A 12,775-nucleotide genomic window follows, 5' to 3' on the forward strand; every position below is an offset into this window, starting at 1 on the left:
TTTGAGACCAACCATGGCAATATAGCGAGACCTTGTCTGTACTAGAAATCACAAAACTTAGCTGGTGGTGGTGGCCTGTGCCAGTAGTCCCAGGAGGCCAGGGTGGGAGGATCGCTTGAGCTCTGTAAGCTGAGGCTGCAGGGAGCCAAGATGGCACTACTGCACTCCAGCTCAGGTGACAGAGCAAGACTTTGTCTCAAAGAAAACAAAAAAACAAGAATTAAGATCTCCAGAATTTTACTGGACAGAAAAATGTTGACGTAATTGATACTTGGAACATACACTTTGCACACAAACATGTGGGCAGAATGGCTGTGGCAGGTAATCAAGACTGAACGTGAAGCCAGCCTGTTGCTGTTTTATCTCTCCAGGCCTATCTCCCACCCCACCCCCCACAACCTGCATCACCCTGCTGGCAGGAGCTCAGAGCTACTGTCACCCTCCTGGAAACTATTTGTGTACCAGGAGGCATAGACATGCTCTTGTCCTTTGACCCAGTAATTTTACTCTTGTAAGTTTATTTACAGGCTGAGCTTGGTGGCTCACGCCTGTAATCCCAACACCTTGGGAGGCCAAGGTGGGAGGATCAGCTGAGGCAAGGAGTTCAAGACCAGACTGATCAACATAGCAAGACCTTGTCTCCATTTAATTCTTTTTTTTTTTTTTTAAAGGAAGTTTATTTTTAAACAGCATGGGAGAAACTTCAGAATCATGGTGCATCCACAGAGTCAAATAGCCTATAGCCGAAAGCATGATTCTGAAGGCTCCATAGAAAAATGGGCAGGCCTTGCTATGAGGGGGAAAGGAGTGGTTTTGTCAGTCACACACAACAACGAAAGGCATAGGGATAGGCCAGTGCCTAAAAAACTAGAACCTAGGGTAAAATGGAAGCACTTGTGTTGGTTGGGGCAGGGGGAATGGGTTGGTTTGTTTTCCCCTATGCTCCATTGTCTTTTCAATTAAACTGTAAAAAACGGAAAATAAAAGTAGACTGCTCTAGCTTGAAGAGCACTTGAGCGCTATTGAGAGCAATCGGCTGTGGAGTGGATTGCGGGCCTCTGTGTACTGCAATCAGTAGAGAGGATTATTTCCCCTGGCATGCGTTTACAGGAGGTTCAGAGCAGTGGTGTGCAACACGACACTCCAGTCAAGGCCACCAGTCATGTTCTTCATGTTCTCAGAGACCTGGGGTCCATCCCACCAGGACTGACGGGACATCACCTGGTTTTCTCTGCACAATGAAGCTACACTCCATGGCTCTGGTGAACACTCTGGAGTGGTCCATGTCTCTACCTTCCTCCCACCTGTGAGGCCTGGGGGCCTACTGCCAGGATGCTTATTCTTCGTCCCTCCTCTCTCCTCCATCCCAAGCCCCACCCTGGCCATCTTCCTCTTGGTCCTGCCCCTTCCACACTGATAAGCAGATGACTCCACTGTCACTTCACATCCTTCATTGGTTTTCCATCCTTAGAATAGATGCCCACACTCCTTATTGTCATGATCTACACATATGCTACAGGCCTTGGGCCCTTCTTTCCTTTCTCAGCTCAACTTGAACCTTCTCCCTCATTCTTGTGTGAGAACCTTCTCCCTCATTCTTATGTGAGAACCTTCTCCCTGATCCAGTTCTTGTGACAGTTGGACTTCTTCAGGCCTCTCCTGGCCACCCATTGTATAGAGGCCATCCATGCCCTCCTGCTATCACACTGCATTCAGCCTTCCATGTCATGGCATACTTAGGAAACAGTGGCATCCACAGGGTGCAGTGGGTAAATTGGAGGCGATACTAGGGGAAAGTCCCAGTGCTGTTGCTTCCATAGAAGTTATAACAAAAGACTGAGCACGGTGGCTCATGCCTGTAATCCCAGCACTTTGGGAGGCCGAGGTGGGTGGATTATCTGAGGTCACGAGTTTGAGACCAGCCTGATCAACATAGAGAAACCCTGTCTCTACTAAAAATACAAAATTAGCCAGGCGTGTGGCACATGCCTGTAATCCCAGCTACTCGGGAGGCTGAGGCAGGAGAATCATTTGAACGCAGGAGGCAGAGGTTGTAGTGAGCTGAAATTGCGCCATTGCACTCCAGCCTGGGCGGCAAGAGCGAAGCTCTGTCTCAAAAAGGAAAAAAAAAAAGAAAGAAATTTAAAGGAAAATAAAATACAGGGTGTTAGGGAACATAGTCAATACTGAACTTGTGTTGAATAACATTTTTATCATTATTATTTTTAGAGACAAGGTCTCACTTATTATTGTTACTTTTTTTTAGAGATAGGATCTTGCTCCCAAACACTCTAGTTGCCCAGGCGGGAGTGCAGTAGCGCAATTATAGCTCACTGCAGCCTTGAGCTACTGGGCTCAAGGGATCCTCCTGCCTCACACTCCCAAGTAGCTGCACTACAGGTGCAAGCCACCATGCCTCACTAGTTTTTGTAATTTTTTTGTAGAGATGGTCTTGCTGTGTTGCCCAGGCTGGTCTTGAACTCCTGGCCTCAAGTGAGCCTTCCACCTTGACCTCCCAAAGGGTTGGGATTACATGTGTGAGCAACTGCACCCGGCCTTAATAACATTACTGAAATAACGTTGCCTTTTTCTTTTTCTTTTCTTTTTTAAGAGGACTTGTACCCAAGAATATCACTTTTATGTGTTAAGGTGTGGGTTTTGTTTTGTTTTTGTTTCTGTTTTGCTTGACTTTGATAATTGTTGTAGAGAAATTTTGTTTGCACAAGAAGGTAATAAAACTGAGAAGCATTTTTTTTAGTGAACATTCAAAAATGTATGAGTTGGCATTTCTAAAGAGTCTAGATTTTTTACTCTTTTCATTTATATGTAATGTTGAAATACAGTAATGCAAATGGACCTCAGTTTCATTCAGACTCTTATTTTAAGTCCTTCAAAATAATGAAGGTCTAATTTATATAAGGCATCTACTAAGGTATAGACAGTAGTATGCTGGTAAAAGTTTGCAATCAGCTCTCAGAAAAAAGAAAAAAGTATCCATATACATACATGTATATGCCTGTAAGTTTGAGTTTTACTGATGTAAAGGATGGGTGGCATATAATTTGCAAATAATGAAATATACAAAACTGTTGTCAGTTCCACATAGCTAGTTGCTTCTCACCAACTGCTTCCATTGATTTTTGCTGAGCTTTTGTATCGACATGATTGGTTTTGACGTGACTTTGGTTGATATCTTTATTTGGTTGGTTTTGTTTTTTGTTTTGTTTTGTTTTGTTTTTATGAGACAGAATCTCACTCTGTCACCCAGACTGGAGTGCGATGGTGCAACCTCTACCTCCTGAGTTCAAGTGATTCTTGTGCCTAAGCCTCCCAAGCAGCTGCAACTACAGGTGTGCACCACCACACCCAGCTAATTTTTTTGTATTTTTAGTAGAGACAGGGTTTCACCATTTTGGCCAGGCTGATCTTGAACTCCTGGCCTCAAGTGATCCACCTGCCTCGGCCTCCCAAAGTGCTGGGATCACAGACATGAGTCACTGACCCAGCTTGTTTGATATCTTTATTTGTGTTGATGAGTCAAGTGATGTCTTTGCCGAATCCAATAATGGTTTTCAGATATCTATACTATAAGAATATTTTCTCAGTTGTTTTTGCTATTCCCAATCTATTGACTTCAGGCACGACACAGTTTTTAAGTTTAATTGCATTATTAACATTTTCTCCATCACTTTCTTTTTTTTTTTTTTCTTCCTAGTTTAATAAGGACTTGTTTATTTTGAGGAAAAAAGGTCCCAAACATCAGGCTGTTAACAAAAATAACCCACAGTATCAACTTTAGAAAACAAATCTTAAGACTATAATGCTAATTATTTTTCTAGAGGATGCATTTGACATGCCAACTCTCATTCACAGAAATACACGTTACATTTGTGTTGAACTGCCCCATACAGCACACTAATGTTGGGGTGTAACACACACACGTCTGACTCAAAGCTGCTTTCAGAAGCTACTCAACTAAATGAGATTGCGTTTGCAGTTAGGGAAGCAACTACTGAACTTAAATATGAATGAAAAGAACTGTACTCCCTGCATAATGAGATTATTTTGGAGACAGTTGATAAAAACCATACATCCTTTTTACTGTTAAGTCATAAAGTGGTATCAAAATTAAAAGCAAAAATTACAGGGTAAGAGTTAACAAAACTACTAGGAACATCAAAGGAAGTGAAAATGGGACTAGACACAGGGAAATATGAATTAATGAACATGGGAAGGAAAAGGATGGGGAGAGCAGTGAGCACGTGCTGAAGATACTAGGGGAGAGGATCTGGTGAAAAATTTGATCTTAGACAAGCGCCTAGGTAAAGAAGTAATGGAGTAAGATTTCTAAAAACCCCACTATGTACTTAAGAGTCATCCTCGCCATTGGCTCTGTCTCTGTCATCCTCTCCTTCCTCAGCATCTTTTTCATCATCCCTGATCAACTCCAGCCGGTCATCCCGCATCTTCATTATCATCATCATCCAGTAGGCCCCCCTCCTCAGCAGGGTCACCTGCACCCCTCTCAGACTCCATCTTCAAATTAGTCTCATCTTTCTTCACGGAGCTGCTGCTCTGCCCCTCTTCTGACTTATCATTTTTCATCTCTACTGCTTGTTTGCTCTGTTCCTTTTCAATTTTTTCCAGGTATCCAGAAGAGAATCCACTTTTTGTTCTATCTGGGTCGGCTCCTTCTTAATGGCCTGAAGGTCATCTCCTTTCAACTTTCCAGACTTGGAAGATCCCGCTGTCCACTCTTAGAATTGAACCCACTTTTGCCCCTTCATGGGGTGTTTCCTGATACACACTGACGTTTCAAGGGCACAACAGCCCAAGCAATAGGAGGAGGAGGTACACGTGCTGGGTAATATACATTCTATGATAATAATCCCATTGAAAGTCATAGTTCAAGTCAAAAGAGGAGCCGTACATCTCTGCTGCAGAGGGTTTCACATCTGCTTTTCCTCGGTTCACTTTTGGCTCTGCAGCCAGGTTAATATCTAAAACCTGGCCAGCAATCATTCTGCCATCCTCTCCTGCTACAGCAGCCTGGGCATTTCCCTCATTAACATATTGAACAAAGGCAAAGCCCTTATGAACAGAGCAGCCCACAATTTTGCCATACTTTGAAAAGATTGCCTCCACATCAGATTTCTTGACCCCAAGAGTGTGAGATTCCCAGTGAACACACAGGAGTTCATGGAGCGAGTATCTGTCTTGTTGGTAACCTTGCTGACCATTGTGTTTGATGATAAGGTTTCTCACAAAGCTGAAAATGTAGCTGAAGATGAAAAAAACTCACTGTACATTTGCCGCGTAGTGCACACCAAGTTGCATCATTATGTTTAAAATGTCTTTATAAAATCAATTTTGGAATGGGAATGTGTGTGTTCTGGAAAGCTGGGGAAGGGAGGTTAAAAATCAAAGCTGAATTCCAGTGAGTACGGATGGGGTTAGCCTTGCTGCACAGGAGGGAGAAGGGAGTAGAGATTCGATTCTGAGTCTCCTACTCCCAGGTTATATGTGGAGAAGCTGACTGCTGCTCGAGGTCAGCAGCCTCTCCATCACTTTTCTTAAGTTTGAACCCCAGGAGTTGACAAACTTTTGTAAAGGGCCAGATAGTAAATATTTCTAGCTTTGCAGGCCATGTGACCATAGAGTCTCTGTTGTACTGCTGCCTTTGTAGCACACAAGCAGCCATAGACAGTATGTGAGTGAATGAGCATGACTGTGTTCCAGTAAAACTTGATGTGGTTGGCCAGGCACAGTAGCTCATGCCTGTAATCCCAGCACTTTGGGAGGCCGAGGTGGGCGGATCACGAGGTCAGGAGATCAAAACCATTGTGGCCAACATCTCTACTAAAAATCAAAAAAGTTAGCTGGGTGTGGTGGCACACACCTGTAGTCCCAGCTATTTAGGAGGCTGAGGCAGGAGAATTGCTTGAACTCAGGAGGTGGAGATTGCAGTGAGCTGAGATCGCACCACTGCACTACACAGCCTGGGTAACAGTGAGAGACTGTCTCAAAAAAAAAAAAGAAAGAAAGAAAAAAAGAGAAAAAAAAACTTGATGTGGTTAATTTATGTCAATGTGAATTTTACCTCAAGGAATAACATGTCAAATGAAAAAAGTAAAACTATTATTTACAAAAACAGACCATGTTATGGAATGACCCAGGCGTTTGCGTATTTCTAGTTTGGAACCCATAAAATCAAGCCCTGATTTATAGTGTTTGCCAGTTTCCATGGTGTAAGTTCTGGCACCATGGCTGGTTTGAGGCCACTAGCATGAGGTCACTGATTGTGAGTTTTGGAAGAGATACTCAGTAGCATAGCATTTACTCCATACTGATACAGTAGTCATGAATAACCTCAGAAACCTAGATAGTACTACGTTTGGTTAAATAAGTAGGAAGTGATGAGTTTTGAGTACTGAGTCCTTTGTTCTTAATAGAACTTTTTGTCAGCTTATATAATGTAATTGTTAGTAATGGCTCCTTTGATACCTGAAAGTGTCACCACGGGCTGACTCTCTCAGGAGAGCTAGCATGAGTGGGCTCCTGCCCACGCCTGGGTGGAATTTCTGCCCCCTAGCTTCCTTGGATGCTGAAGGGCCCCAGAAGAGGAGATGTATTGGAATATGTGCAGACGGAAATCTGGTCTGGGCCTGGAGCCTTGCCCACCAGGGCCCTGGTGCCCCTTGGCCTGCTTGCAGGGCTTCAGCCACAGACAGGCTCCTTGTCCAAATGGTGTCTGCATCTTTGCAGCTGGCTGCTGGGTTAGTTCTCATGGTCGTAGTTTCCCATTGTCCATGCCTAACACCCCTCATTGGCTCACAAGGAGCCAGCTGCCCTGATGGGCAGGTGGGGTCATTGTGCAACTTGCTCTAGATCAGGGGTGTCCAATCTTTTGGCTTCTCTGGGCCACATTGGAAGAATTGTTTTAGGCCACACGTAAAACACAGTAACGATAGCTGATGAGCTTAAAAAAAAAAAAAAATCTTATAATGTTTTGAGAAAGTTTACCAGTTTGTGTTGGGCTACATGTGGCCCGAGAGGCGTGGGTTGGACAAGCTTGAATGCTTCTTACTACAGATGTATCACTGCCCCAGTTCTCTCAGGGCTCCAGGGCTGAGGTGACCACCTCATCTGGCCCAGTGGTTTTGAGGGAAGCCTTCATATGATATGAGGGAAGACTCATATCACACTGTTTATTCTCTTCATGGCTTTTAGTGTGGCCTATGGTCTTGTCTGTTGTCTGCCTTCCCCAACATGAATGTGAGGGCTCTGTCTGCTCCCTGAATTCCTCCTCAGAGGGCACAAGGCACACAATATGGACACGTTCCTTTATTTATTTATTTATTTTAAACAAAAGGAGACAGGATCTCTGTCACCAAGGTGTGAGTGCAATGGCACGGCCATAGCTCACTATAGCCTCGGATTCCTGGGCTCAAGTGATCCTCCCACTTCAGCATCCTGAGTAGCTGGGACTACAGGTATATGCCACCACACCTGGCTAACTTTTTAATTTTTAATTTTTTATATTTTTTTTTTTTAATTTTTTTTTTATTTTTTAGAAATAGTCTCACTACGTTGCCCAGGCTGGTCTTAAACTCCTGGCTTCAATCAATCCTCCCACCTCAGTCACCTGATTAGCTGGGATTACAGGTGCATGCCATTGTGCCTGGTCAACGTTCTTATTTTCCCAGGAGATAAATAGCAGCTGAGACCTGGTACAGTGGCTCACACCTGTAATCCTGACACTTTGGGAGTCTGAGACAAGAGGGTCATTTGAGCCCAGAAGTTTAAGACCAGCCTGACCAACATTGGAGACCCTGTTTGTAAAAAGGTGACTGAATGAACTCTTGTGTCTGCAGCAGTTCCATTGTGCAGCCCAGGTGGGTTTGGGTTCCAACCCAAACCTACAAAGGTTTTCCTGATGCCAGACACCAACATGGCCTCTTGGTGTGTGGCAGGTGCCCTACCCTTGGGAAACAGGCAGCCCTGTCTCAGCCTGCTCCCCTCCCAGATGGTGGCAGTCACTGTTGCTAACTTCATCACTAGGCCATCAAAAATCTCTCTCGGTTTCAGCATGGCTAATGCCACATTTTCTCCTTATCCCCCACTCCCCTCTAAAAAATGGGAAACCCTCCTTCATTGTGTGTGTGTTTTTATTTTTCTGAGATGGAGTCTCACTCTGTCACCCAGGCTGGAGTGCAGTGGCATGATCTCAGCTCACTGCAACCTCCCCCTCCCAGGTTCAAACAATTCTCCTGCCTTAGCCTCCTGAGTAGTTGGGATTACAGGCATGCGCCACCACACCCAGCTAATTTTTGTATTTTTAGTAGAGACAGGGTTTCGCCATGTTGGCCAGGCTGGTCTTGAACTCCCGACCTCAGCTGATCTGCCTGCCTCAGCCTCCCAAAGTGATGGGATTACAGGTGTAAGCCACTTCATATGGCCCCGTTGTCTTCAGGCTGCTCTGTGCTGACTGTGCTGGCCTCATTTACGGGGCTGTACTGTCTCCTAAGAGTCAAGAGTCACAGCAGCCTCTCCTGCTGGCCAGAGGGCCTGTCTCCTGACCTCACCTGCTGCCAGTGGGCCGAGGCGTGTGGATTCCAGATGACCACTCAGGGCTTGGTGGATCTGCAGGTTGGCTGTGTCTGGCTGCCTGGTGTGGCAGTGATCTGATACTCTACCCTTGGCAGGCCTGACTTTGAGAGAAGGAGGAAGGAGAAAACTGGCCTGTCTGGTTGACAGATTTGCCATGCATGAATATCTGCACACTGATGCAGAGCTTTGGCTTTTTGTAACCAGGAGTTCGATACGAAGACAACTGTAAAAAACCATTTTGTGACTGGCAGGGTGCCGTGCAGCCTCAGCTGGTCATTTTCAAGGATCATCCATTTACAGAATGAACACTCAAGCCTCTTCCTCCCAGTGCCATGGAGTCTGCCTGACAGTCCCCTCGTCCAGCATCTCTTGCCTGCCTCCTCCTTCCCCTGTGCCTGCACCAAGCTGTCTCCCCCATCCTGTTCACCCAAGCCTCTCCTCTCTTTTTTTCTAGTGCCGCCTGGCCTGGGCAGTGCAGAGCTGCTCCTGGCAGGGCACCCTTTGCCCGTCCCCTCTCCTGCTGCTCTTCGTGCAGTGGGTAGGGGGTATCCTGGCCCACACTACCTGCCCCAAGTGGATGGTGGCCCCAAATGCTGCTGCCACTCTCTGTTCTATCCATTTCTCCTTTTCATGGGCTTTGTTCATTTACCTGGTCACTCATGGCCTTCAGCCCTCATCTCAGTCTGAGAACCCCCTTTGGTCTCATCAGTGCCCTGCCCACACTGGTCTCTCAAACTCAGGGCATTAAAAACCATGTTTAGGGACTTTCCTCTCAGCTGTCTTTCTGATTCTACCTCCAACAGTGTAGAAATTGTCTTTAGTGAGGTCTAATTTACATGCAGTACAGTACACCTATTTCAGGTGTGCAGTTGGCAGTGGAAGTCCCTCATTTAACACTGATGTCTGTCTTGCTTTCACATTTGTCTTTTTATTGAGTTCTGTGCTACATTTTGATGCATTTTGACAAATTTGTATACCTGTGTAACTACCCCAGTTGAGATGTAGAATATTTCTGTCACTTAAAATGTCCTCCCTCCCCCCACTGAGGGGCTACCATCAGTCCCCAGTTCACTCCACCATTGGGACCACACTGGCACTGCTGTTGGGTGCCTTCAAGTACTGCAGTTTGGTGTTGATTTTCTCACTTGTGATGGGAGACGGGATAATAGCACCCATATGGGCAGATGAGGCTCTCAGAGGCTTGGGAAAGACACATATTTTTGTGATCCCCAACCTAGCTTTGTAGACATGTATCACCTTGGGCAGGCATCCAATTTCTCTGAGTATCCGCATCTGTAAATTGCCCCTCCCTCCACCCCAGTCCAGCTCTAGGACTCTGTGGGCCTGTGTCTTTATAGTGGTGGCACTGATTGTGACTCCCAGGGTTAGGGGTGGCACAATCGCTGTGAGTCACTCCCTGCCCCTTTAGCTAGGGTGACTGTGCATCTTATCCAGACCAGGACACTTTCAGATGTATGAGGGACTATTAAAAATGACAGTAACAGGTGTCACCTAGCAAACCTGGCCTAGGGTTGCTTTCTGCAGCCCAGTGTCTCAGAGGTCCATGTGTACGGTCCTTAGAACCAGCCTCCTCCATGCAGAATGGAATCTAGGTGGCTCATGGTCTTCAAGGTGCCCAGGGACCCAGCCTCAGCCAGCCTGCACATCCAGTCATGGCCCTGCACTCCTAGGCGTTCTGAGCTTAATCCTTCACCCTAATATGTTTCTTTTCTCTTTGTTCTCACTGACTTCTCAGTACACAAGCAATAAATACATCTTCCTGCCGGGCGCGGTGGCTCAAGCCTGTAATCCCAGCACTTTGGGGGGCCGAGGCGAGTGGATCAGGAGGTCAAGAGATCGAGACCATCCTGGTCAACATGGTGAAACCCCGTCTCTACTAAAAATACAAAAAATTAGCTGGGCATGATGGCGTGTGCCTGTAATCCCAGCTACTCAGGAGGCTGAGGCAGGAGAATTGCCTGAATCCAGGAAGCGGAGGTTGCAGTGAGCCGAGATCGCGCCATTGCACTCCAGCCTGGGCAACAAGAGCGAAACTCTGTCTCAAAAAAAAAAAAAAAAAAAAAAATCTTCCTTTAAAAATTAAAATGTCTGAGTTACAGCTAAAGGCCCCTTTTGACCTCTGTCCCTGATGCAGTTCTTCTGTCCCCCTGGAGAGGACCCGTGTCACTAGTGTAGTGTCCATTCTCCTGTGCTGTGCAGGCACGGCCCAGAGCACTGGGCCATACTGTGCATGTGGCTTTTCAGTCAGTTCTGGCAGACAGCGCAGTCAGTCTACACCTAGCTCACCTCCCTCCACCATGTGTCCCAGCTTTCTGTGCTTGGTTACATATGAGTCTAGCTCATTCTTTTAACTGCAGCGTAGCATTCCCTGCTAGGAGCCACTTCATGATCATGGCTTCCAGAGTTTTGCTAATGAAATGGTGTTTTGCAGATATTCCTGTGAATGTCTCCCTGGGTACCCAGGGGAGCCTCTACTCCATGCTTAGGTCTGCCAGGCAGGGAAAGTGCTGGGTGGTAGTTTTCACAATGGCAGATAATGGAGGAGAATCTCCTGTGGGTGCCCTTACAGGCAGAGGCACCCTTCTGTAGGTACCTCTTCCATGGCTCTGCCCAGAGCCTGTATTCACAGGATGTGCACTCCAGCCTCTCAGCACTGCCTGGAGCCTCACAGAGCCAGAGGGCCTTCCCTGACACGTCGGCTCCTCTGGTTCCCCACTGCTTTACTTGAACAGCTGGGGTCCGGTTTATGAGCTGGTGTGGGCTCCGAGAGGTCTGCCGGACTGAGCCTGGGAAGAGTACCTGTTAAATCTGTCCCCCACATACCGGGATAGGCAGTGTTGGGGCCCTGCTATTGACCAATGGGGAGATGCGGCTGAGGTCCATTTCCCAGGATCCTTCCATAGCTCCTGCATATCTGGCATTAGCATTCAGAAAGGCCCTTGATACATCAGCATAGTGTGGGAAGTTAACAGGAAAAGAAAGCAGGAAATTTTTTTTAAAAAGCCCTCAAGCACTCATGGCTTAATAGTGGCCTAGAGGTGATGGTTTCCTTGCTTGCCATTGCAAAGATTGAGAGCCACCTCCAGCTGGCGGGCACTTGACTGTGTGCCTTGCAAGTTCTCACACATGGCCATCTGATCCCTCCCACAACCCCACCAGGGAGTGATGTTCATGCTTATCTTAGAGAAATACAGCTTGCTCACAGCCTCAGGAGGAGGTTTTCCTAGTCTCATTTCCAAGCCCAGCCCCTCACTTCTTTGGCTCCCTTGTCCATTGATTTGCACATGAGGCTCCTGTTAGTGTCAGGGCCCTGTGCAGCAGGAGCAGAGGGCACAAGAACCACCTGAGCATGCCTGAGGGAGAGTGGTCCTGGCAGGAGGACCTCTTAGGAGCTCAGGCAGCAGGGGCTCTGCCAGGTTCCCATCGTTGTTTTTGTTTGTGTTTTTTTTTTATTGTGGTAAAATGCACATCCCGTAAAACTTAACCATCTTAACCATTTTTAAGCATGCAGTTCAGCAGTCTTATTCACTCAACATGGTTGTGTGGTCATCGTCACCATCCATCTCCAGGACTCTTCATCTTGCAAAACCCAACTCTGTTCCCAGTCAACACTCGCCTCCCTCCCCTCCCCCAGCGTACCCACTGTTCAACTTTCTGCCTCTCTGATTTTGTCTAACAACCAAGTAGGAGTGGAATTGTGCAGTGTTTGTCTGTGTGACTGGCTTATTTCACTCAGCATAATGTCTTCAGTCTTCATCTGTGTTGTTGTATGAGTTAGGATTCCCTTCCTTTTTAAGGCTGAATGCTGTCCTGTTGGGTAGATACATCACACTTGGCTGATTCATTCATCCATCCCTGGACACTTGGCTTGCATCCACCATGTTTTAGCCATGGCAGATAGTGCTGCTTTGGACATGGGTGTGCACATGTCTATTCACATCCCTGTTTTTGGTTCGTTTGGATACATAGCCAGAAGTGGAATTGCCCATAGCTGTTGTTTCTAAGTTTGGAAGGTTGTAGTGGGTGCGGCATTCAGGGACCCATTCAGTGGCAATTGAGGGGAGAGGAAGTGGAGATGGCTTCTTGTTCCAGGCTTTGTGCAGGGTGAAGAAGACCATCCACCTGGGCCTACCTCCAAGTGCTC

General features: G+C 46.6%; 1 protein-coding gene and 1 pseudogene across 2 annotated transcripts in view; one reads left to right on the forward strand and one right to left on the reverse strand.

Annotated features, from left to right (window-relative positions):
- Positions 1–12,775, forward strand: part of MED26 (mediator complex subunit 26) — a 71,114-nt gene that overhangs the window by 31,799 nt on the left and 26,540 nt on the right. The window lies entirely within an intron of this gene.
- LOC101028483 (heterogeneous nuclear ribonucleoproteins C1/C2 pseudogene) lies at positions 4,368–5,240 on the reverse strand (annotated as a pseudogene).

Source organism: Saimiri boliviensis, chromosome 14 (genome assembly GCF_048565385.1).
Source record: "Saimiri boliviensis isolate mSaiBol1 chromosome 14, mSaiBol1.pri, whole genome shotgun sequence".
NCBI classification, from domain to species: Eukaryota; Metazoa; Chordata; class Mammalia; order Primates; family Cebidae; genus Saimiri; species Saimiri boliviensis.